Consider the following 8,364-nt stretch of genomic DNA (forward strand, 5'->3'; position numbering starts at 1 on the left):
GAGCCGGAGGGCGCCGGCGCCCGGCGCGCTCCCCACCTACTGGCCCTGGCTGTGCGCGGCCGCGCAGGTGGCGGCGCTGGCGGCCTGGCTGCTCGGCAGGCGGAACTTGTAGGAACGCGGGGCTTCTTGGTGGGGCCGGAGCCGAGACCCAGCCGGAGCAAGCAACAGGTACGCGAGCGAGCGACCGAGAGCCAGGGCGCGGCAGCTGGGCACTGGCCCGGGAGCGGGAGAGTGGCAAGTTTGGCTTTTTTCTCTTCCCTTCTCCTTCTTCCTCCATTCTCTTCTCTTGCAAGCATCTCCGGCCCCCCTCTCCTACCCAGTCCCTAGTCTTTCCTTCCAAGTGTCAGGTCCACCATTTCTGCCCCTATGTCTCCGAGTCCTTAAGCGCATCTTGCTACTCACTTATAGCTCGGTGGCTTGAGGAGGACTTCAACCTCCAGAATCCCCACCAGCCCCACAAATAAACACACAATGCAAATAAAAAGTATGCCTGCAATGAGAATATAGTTGTAAGCCACTCCAAATACTTAAAGTCTATCGCAGTGCCAGGAAAGGTCCTCGGTCCCTTTCCAAGCCTCTTGCTGTTCTTGAGTCGCCACCGTCTCCATCACCTTTGCTCCCAACCTCTTCTCCCTAAGTGTCACTTCTCCAATCTCTGATCCCCATTCTCTGGCACCCCAAGCGCATCTCGAGACTTCCTCCCCTTCCAGGTTTCTGGCTGGCCCAATCTTTCTTCCCAAGCTCCGCGCATTTGCAGTTTTCTTCTGCCCTGCCAACGTCGCTCCTTCTCCAGTGAGGTGTCCTGTTTAAGGAGTTTGGCTTCCTTCTCTCCAGACGGTTGTAGCCGCGATGGGAAGGAGACGCCTTCAGAGTGGGCTGGAATAGAAGGCTTTCAGGCAAACTCCAATGGGAAGCCTTAAGGAAGGAACATTTATTGAGCTCCTTCGGGGTGCTGGGCACTGTTTAGGGGGGTAATGCTTTGAGAACTTAGGACGGGAAGTGGGTATTGAGCGCCTAGTGTGGTTGGTGTCAGTGGGAGGAAGGTACTAGGTTCTTGGGGTGGGGGAATTATTGTGACTTAGCTGTGCGCCTGGCACTGTGCTAGGCGCTTTGAGGAAGCGCACAGTGTAAGCATCGTCTTACTACTCTGGATCCTGGAGTAGCGAGGAGCGCTGCAGAGAATGAGGGAGAGAGAATCAGGCTGAGCCCACCATAGATGAGTCTAGGACCGGAAGGTGAATATCAAAGGTAACATAGCCAGCCGCCCTTGGGTCCCCGCCGCCGAGCCCCGGCCGCGCGCCGCAGACACCCTGGGAAGTTGGAGCGGCGCCTGAAGGCGAGGCCCGAGCGTCTGCGCCCGCGGGGAAAGGCGGCAGCCGGAGCGTGGGGGGTGGCAGCGCCCAGGGAGCTGCGGGGGTGCGCGGGGTGTGAGCCGGGACCGCAGGCGACAGATGTCGCGTGGGCCCGTGCAGCCCGGGCGCTGGCAAAGAGAAGTGCGCACTTCGGGGCGCTCTCCGCTCGGTTCCCGGGCGCCGGGGGTCCCATCCACTTCTCCCCGCCTTCTCCCTCTCCTGTTGGAGAGGCTGGGGGCTCCCGCGACTGAAAGGAGTCAGGCTGAGGCTGCCCAGTCCCAGGGACGGGAAAAACATTTTAGATGTATCGCGGGGAGCAGAAAAAGGAAGTTGAGCGACAGACGCGAAGTCCAAAGCGTGGAATTTGGGAAGAGGCAGGAAAAAAAGTGGGGTAAGAGGGAGAGAAAAAACAAGCGACGAGATGGGGAGGGACAAGAAGTTTGGGGAGGATAGAGAAAAAGAGAAACTGCCTGGAAAACAAGTTGCAAGACAATTGAAAAGTGAATGAGAAGGAAATAGAGGAAGGGAGTAAAATCAAATAGCACTGTGGAGAGGCCTGGGACACGTCTTTCTCTGGTTCTGTCGTCCAGGAGACTGGATAAGCGCTCCCCTCCTGGGACCAGGCGTGCGGGATGTCGGGTGCACCCGCGGGAGGCGGAGGACTCCGGGCAGGAGCCTGACTGTGTTCCCGTTTACCGGTGTGTGAGTGTCAGGGGTGGGAACGCTCCCGGGGCCTGGAAGGGGAGGCTGCGGGAGGGGCGGGCAGAGTGCGCCGCTCTGCGCCGGAGCACAGGGGAGGAGTTGGGTAACTGGGGCCTGCGCTGCAGGGGAGGGCGGCGGCCAGGAGTTTCGCTGTTTTGCGTCGGTGTTGGGAGGGCGGCAGCAGGTTGTTGTCTCTGTGGAGTTTATTTCCGCCCCCCCCTGCCGGCTTCTACCCCACAGTTACTCGCGTGCTGCGCCCTGACTCTGAGACACCCTCTTCCCACACCTCTGGGTTCTCCTACCTGCCTTGTCCCGCCCGGGCGTCCCCTCCAGGGTTCTGCAGCCTCTGGCGCCCTGACCTCAGGATGCCCCGCCCGGCTTCCCTCCAGCGCCGCCCCTCATACCCTCGGGACACCCGGAGAATTGCTCACCACCTGCCTTCCTGCGCTCCCAGGGCGGGTTCCCCCGTGCTCCGGCTCCCTGCACTGGCCCGGATAAAGTTCTCTCTCTGCAGCCTACATCTGACCTCAGAATACCAGCAGCTCCGGCCTTTATTTGTGCTTTTGGTTTAATTTGGGGAAACCCGTTTTTTCCCAGCTCTGGTAAGTTAAGTAGAAGGGAAAGAAAATTCACTGGAGGAAAATAGTTTGTTGTCTTCTATGCTGGATATGGGGTGCTCTCCACTTTCCCTACCCTAATAGAGAAAGAGGAATGTTCACAGCTGTACCTTAGGTGTTTGAGGGAGGCCTGTGCCAGCCATATAGGGTAGGAACTACCACTTTCAATTCCCGTAGGTTTTAAGGGTGTGCTCAGCTATATGCAGAATCAATATTTTCTACATAAAGGCCAGGCAGGGTGGCTCACCCCTGTAATCCCAGCACTTTGGCAGGCCGAGGCAGGCGGATCACCTGAGGTCAGGAGTTTGAGACCAGCATGGTGAATGTGGTGAAACCCCAACTCTACTAAAAATACAAAAATTGGCTGGGCGTGGTTGTGCACACCTGTAATCCCAGCTACTCAGGAGGCTGAGGCAGGAGAATCGCTTGAACCCAGGAGGCGGAGGTTGCAGTCAGCCAAGAAGTCAGCCAAGAAGAGCCGAGATCACGCCACTGCACTCCAGCCTGGGCGACAGAGCGAGACTCCATCTCAATAATAATTTAAAACACGTGTGTGTGTGTATGTATCCAGTATGCTTGTTCTGAGTCTCTATTGCAAGCCAGCAATACTTTTCTCAGAAGTCATCCTTTAAAAAAAATAACAAACAGAAACAAAAACCCAAGACTCAGTTTTCCCATATGTAAAATGGGGACAATAATAGTACTTAATGTGTAGGTACATTATTAAGAGGGTTAAATGAATTCAAACATGGAAAGTTCTAGAACAGTGGATATACATGTGAGCTATCGTGATTATTATAGTGCATTTACTATCATTCTTTCCCAAGGTAGTCAACATTGTACCATTATTATTGCTGGCCATTCCACACCACTCCTACCTGCCCTCCTGGGAAATAAGTGCCAGAAGGGTCAGGAGAGAATAATGGTTGAGAGACTCTTAAGCGCCCAGCCACTTGCTGACAGCATGACCTTGAGAAAGAACCATTACCTCTGCACCTTTATCTGTAAACTGGAGCTGTATCCTTCCAGGGTTATTGGGAGAATTATAAGAGAATATTCATTGAAAGTGTCCAGTGCAGGCTGGGCCAGTGGTTCCATCCTGTAATCCCAGCACTTTGGGAGGCTGAGGTGGGCGGATCGCTTGAGTCCAGGAGTTGAAGACCAGCCTGGGCAACATGGTGAAACCTTGTCTGTACCAATAATAATAATAATAATAATAGCATGGTGGTGTGCACCTGTAGTCTCAGCTACTTGGGAGGCTGAGGTGGGAGGATCACTTGAGTCCCAAAGGCAGAGGTTGCAGCAAGCTGAGATCACACCACTGCACTCCAGCCTAGGTGACAGAGTGAGACTCTGTCTCAAAAAAAAAAAAAAAAAAAGTCCAGTGCAGTGGCTGTCTGTTAACTTCAGTCAACAGAGAATGTCATGAAATGGTCAGTGCCATTCCTTTTATTTCAAAGGGGAAGCCGAGGCAGAGAGCATCCACCTAAGTGATCCCCAGTGGAATTGGAGCTTCTGTCTTTGAAGTCACACAGCGCCCCCCACCCCATGACTTGCAGGGGAAGAGGAGATAGGGGCAGTAAGCAGACAGGGCTGGCGCACAGTGAATTCCTGCACAAGTGCAATTCCCTTTCTTCCAGAGCCCCAGGGGAGGCTCCTCTGAGGCTGGGGAGGCCGGGAGGAGGATGGGTGTGATTTAACCAGTCAATACTCAAAGATACAGGAGAGAGGGAACAAAAGACGCTTTATGGTGAGCGCTGGCTGGCGGAGGCGTGGGAGGGAGGGAGGGAGAAGCCTGCCTGCGGAGGGGGCAGGGAGGGAGAGAGAATGGAGCCGAGGAATCTGCCTGGGAGTCGAGGCCAGGGCTGGGTAGAATCCTGCCTTGGGAGCAGGGGAAGGGGAGAGAGGGGGACTCTGCAGGCCCATAAGGCGACGTGGTCAGTGGCAAGGAAGATAATGGGCCAGCGGGAGCCTGCTTTAATGAATTAATGACGGCCTGGCCCGCCAACCAGACTTGCTAACTGGTTCTTGGCAGGTACTTTGGGGATTAAGTGGTTAAACCTGGAGGAGCGTCCCGCAGGCCTCCCTCCCAGCCCGCAGCACCCCTGCCAGAATTACTTTTAGAGCTTGAAAGCTTGGCCTTCTGCTTGGCGAGGGAGCCCGAGGAGGACAGCTGTTGGGGAGGAACCCCCCGGGAAGGGGCCAGATGTGCAGAACCAGGCAGCCTTCCTGCCACATGGTCCCTGTCTGGAGTCATCCGCTCGCCTAGTGAGAGGCCAGAGTACAAGTGACTGAGCTGTGGATGGAAAAGAGCCACACCTGGGAATAATTAAATATACCCCCAGATGTGGGCTGGCTGGATTTGGCAATCATAACTCTAGAGTTTTTGAAAAGTCAGCCTTTTAGACAAGCAGATAACGAGAGGTGGGGAGGGGCCTTCTGTTTCTTTGGTGGTCCTCACTAGTGTCCCTGTGCTAGGATTTCACAGGAACAGAAAGCTAACCCACAGTGTCCCTAGTCCCTGGCAACTTGCTTGTCACATAGTAGGTGTACAATAACTATGTGCTTTGTTAAATGAATCAGAAACTATGCAACATCAGCCGGGTACGCTAGCTTACATCTGTAATCCCAGCACTTTGAGAGGCTGAGGCGGGTGGATCACTTGAGGTCAGCAGTTCGAGACCTGCCTGGCCAATGTAGTGAAACCCTGTCTCCACTAAAAATACAAAAATTAGCCAGGCATGGTGGTGTGTGCCTGTATTCAGCTACTCGGGAGGCGGAGGCAGGAAAATTGCATGAACCCAGGAGGCGGAGGATGCAGTGAGCCGAGATCGTGCCACTGTACTCCAGCCTGGGCAACAGAATGAGTGAGACTCAGTCACAAAAAAAAAATTAAAAAAAGAAACTATGCAACATAGTCACTATTGTTTCCCAAATTCAGGTTCTTCCACTTACACAACTGCTAATTATTGAGTATCTTCTGTGTATAGGGTACTGTGGCTACAGGAAGGACCAAGACGTAGAGTTCCCTGCTTTCATGGAGCCCACATTTTAGTGGGAAGAGACAGACAATAAGTAAATATTGTTCTTGTTACTACTTCTGTGTAACAAATTACTCCAAAACTACTAAGTTTTGCTTCAAACAACTAGAGCTATCCCTCTGTCTCTGGGGGGAAGTGGTTCCAGGATCCCATCTTGGATCCCAAAATCTGAGGATGCCGAGTCCCTGATATGAAATGGTGTAGTGTTTGCATGTAACCCACACACTGTGTGCTTTAAATCATCTCCAGATTACTTGTAATACCCAATACAATGTAAATGCTATGTAAATAATTATACCGTATTGTTTTTATGTGTGTTTTTAAAAATTCTTATTTTTTAATTTTATTTTTTTCCAATAGTTTTGATCTGAGGCTGGTTGAATCCTTGGATGTGGAACTCACCTATATGGGAGGCTGACATATTTGACCATGCTCACACATTCTGTGGGTGAGGAATTTGGTCAGGGCATAGTGGGGGTGACTTGTCTCTGCTCCAGGATGGCTGAGGACTGGAGTCATGGGTGGGGAAGCAATCTTATTTACATGTCTGGCTGTTAATACTGGGAGTCAGCTGGGGCTGTTAATGGGAGCAGCTATACTCAGCCTCTTCGTGTGGCTTGGGCTTCTCCACAGCATGGCAGCTGGATTCTGACACAGTGACTGGGAGCTCCAAAAGCAAGTATCCTGGGGAACTAGGTGGAAGCTGCTTTGCTTTTTCTGACCCAGCTTCCAAAGTCACTTTGGTTATAAGTCAGAAGCTGATGCAGATTCAAGGTGGGGCGGAATTAGACTCCACCTCATGGGGAGTGGTGAGGTTCTGGAATTGCATGGGGAATGGGAGATACTATAGTGGCCACCTTTGGATTATGCAGTCTAACACAGAGATAATTTCAGAAAGTGCTCAGGGCCCCGAAGGTAATATACAAAGGTAACACAATAGAGAGTGCCCCAGGGACTTCTCACCTGTGGTGATGAGGGAAGGAAGGCCACTTTGAAGAGGAACCAGGGGAATAGCAGATTTGAATGACACAAAGGAGCCAGCCATATGAAGACATTCAAGAAAGGTGTTTTAGGAAGAGAGAGAGTAAGTCCAGTGGCCTGGAGGTGAGACTGCATAGTACATTTCAGGAAAGAAAAACAAGCAGTGTAGCTTGGTGCCGGGGCTGGATGCCCAGGTGCAGGGATGCAGAAATGAACGAGTCCCAACCGCAGCCCTCAGGTGACCCCAGACTCTTGCAGAGACAGGAGACTGAGGCTCTGCCCCTGCCCTCGCCTCTTAGTAGAAGTAAACCAGTTCACCTCCTGCCAAGGTCTGAGAGGTCGTGATCCCTGAACCAACTCACTCACACCCACCCCCCTTAGTGCCAGGGGAACACTGTGGGCATCGATTGGGTCTCCATCACCCTTAGAACTCTCACCATCCAACTCAGCACTGGCTGCCCTGTTCCTTTCCTGCCCTAAACTGGTGCCCCTGCTGTTGGGTGGGGGATTTCTGATTTAGCCCACATCAATAAGATGCACCCTTTTATGACTCTGGTTGTCCAGGCAAGGAGAAAGCTCCTTCCTCTTCCTGTGGGGAGGCAACTGGCTTATCCAAGATGGCTGCTTCCCGCAGAGCTTTCCCACACTGAACCTTTGCTCCATGGGCCAGAAACTTGGGTAGGGTGGAATTTAATTGCTCTGGGAAACTTGATATAATATTCCTTTTTTAAAAAAGTAGCTGGATGTGGTGGCTCATGCCTGTAATGCCAGCACTTGGGGATGCTGAGGTGGGAAGATTGCTTGAGCCCAGGAACTTGAGACTAGCCTGGGCAACATAGTGAGATCCCCATCTCTACATAAAATAAGAAATTAGTGAGGTATGGTGGTCCACACCTGTGTTACCAACTACTCGGGAGGCTGAGATGGGAGGATTGCTGAACCCAGGAGGCTGAGGCTGTAGTGAGCTGCAGTCGTACCACTGCGTCCAGGCTGGGCAACAGAATGAGACCCTGTCTCAGAAAAATAAATAACGTTTTCTTGATGACAAAAAATATTACAAGTTCATTGGCAACTATTTGGAAAATGCTGAATAAAAGAAAATTGTAGCCAGGCGTGGTGGCACGCGCCTGTAGTCCCAGCTACTGGGGAGGCTGAGGCGGGATGATTGCTTGAGCCCAGGACTTTGTCACTGCAGTGAACTGTGATTGTGCCACTGCACTCCATCCTGGGTGACACAATGAGTCCCTGTCTCAAAAAAAGAAAGAAAGAAAGAGAGAGAGAGAGAGAGAGAGAGAGAGAGAGAGAAAGAGAAAGAAAGAAGGAAAGAAAGAAAGAGAAAGAAAGAAAGAAAGAAAGAAAGAAAGAAAGAAAGAAAGAAAGAAAGAAAGAAAGAAAGAAAGAGAGGAGAAAGAAAGAAAGAAAATTAGAGTCTTGCCTCTGGAGATAGGAGGTTCAGCTTTGAGCAGAAGGTCTGAGTAGCAGTAAAGACCAGACAGCTTCTAAGCCTTTCTACCTTTCCGTTGCATTAGATTTGACCCTTTCGTAATGTGATTTTCTTTCTTTCTTTCCTTCTTCTCTTTCCTTCCTTCCTTCCTCTCTTCCTTTCTTTCTCTTTTTTTATTTCCTTCCATCCATCCATCCATCCCTCCCTCCCTCCCTCCCTCCCTCCCT

General features: G+C 51.9%; 1 long non-coding RNA gene across 1 annotated transcript in view; it reads left to right on the forward strand.

Annotated features, from left to right (window-relative positions):
• Positions 1-19: 19 nt before the first annotated feature.
• Positions 20-8,364, forward strand: part of LOC108539304 (uncharacterized) — a 23,726-nt gene continuing 15,381 nt past the window's right edge. The window contains exon 1 of the long non-coding RNA XR_001888326.1: positions 20-168. This is a non-coding gene — a long non-coding RNA (uncharacterized LOC108539304). The remainder of the gene's footprint in view (positions 169-8,364) is intronic.

Source organism: Rhinopithecus bieti, unplaced genomic scaffold, assembly GCF_001698545.2.
Source record: "Rhinopithecus bieti isolate Rb0 unplaced genomic scaffold, ASM169854v2 scaffold_17010, whole genome shotgun sequence".
NCBI lineage: Eukaryota > Metazoa > Chordata > Mammalia > Primates > Cercopithecidae > Rhinopithecus > Rhinopithecus bieti.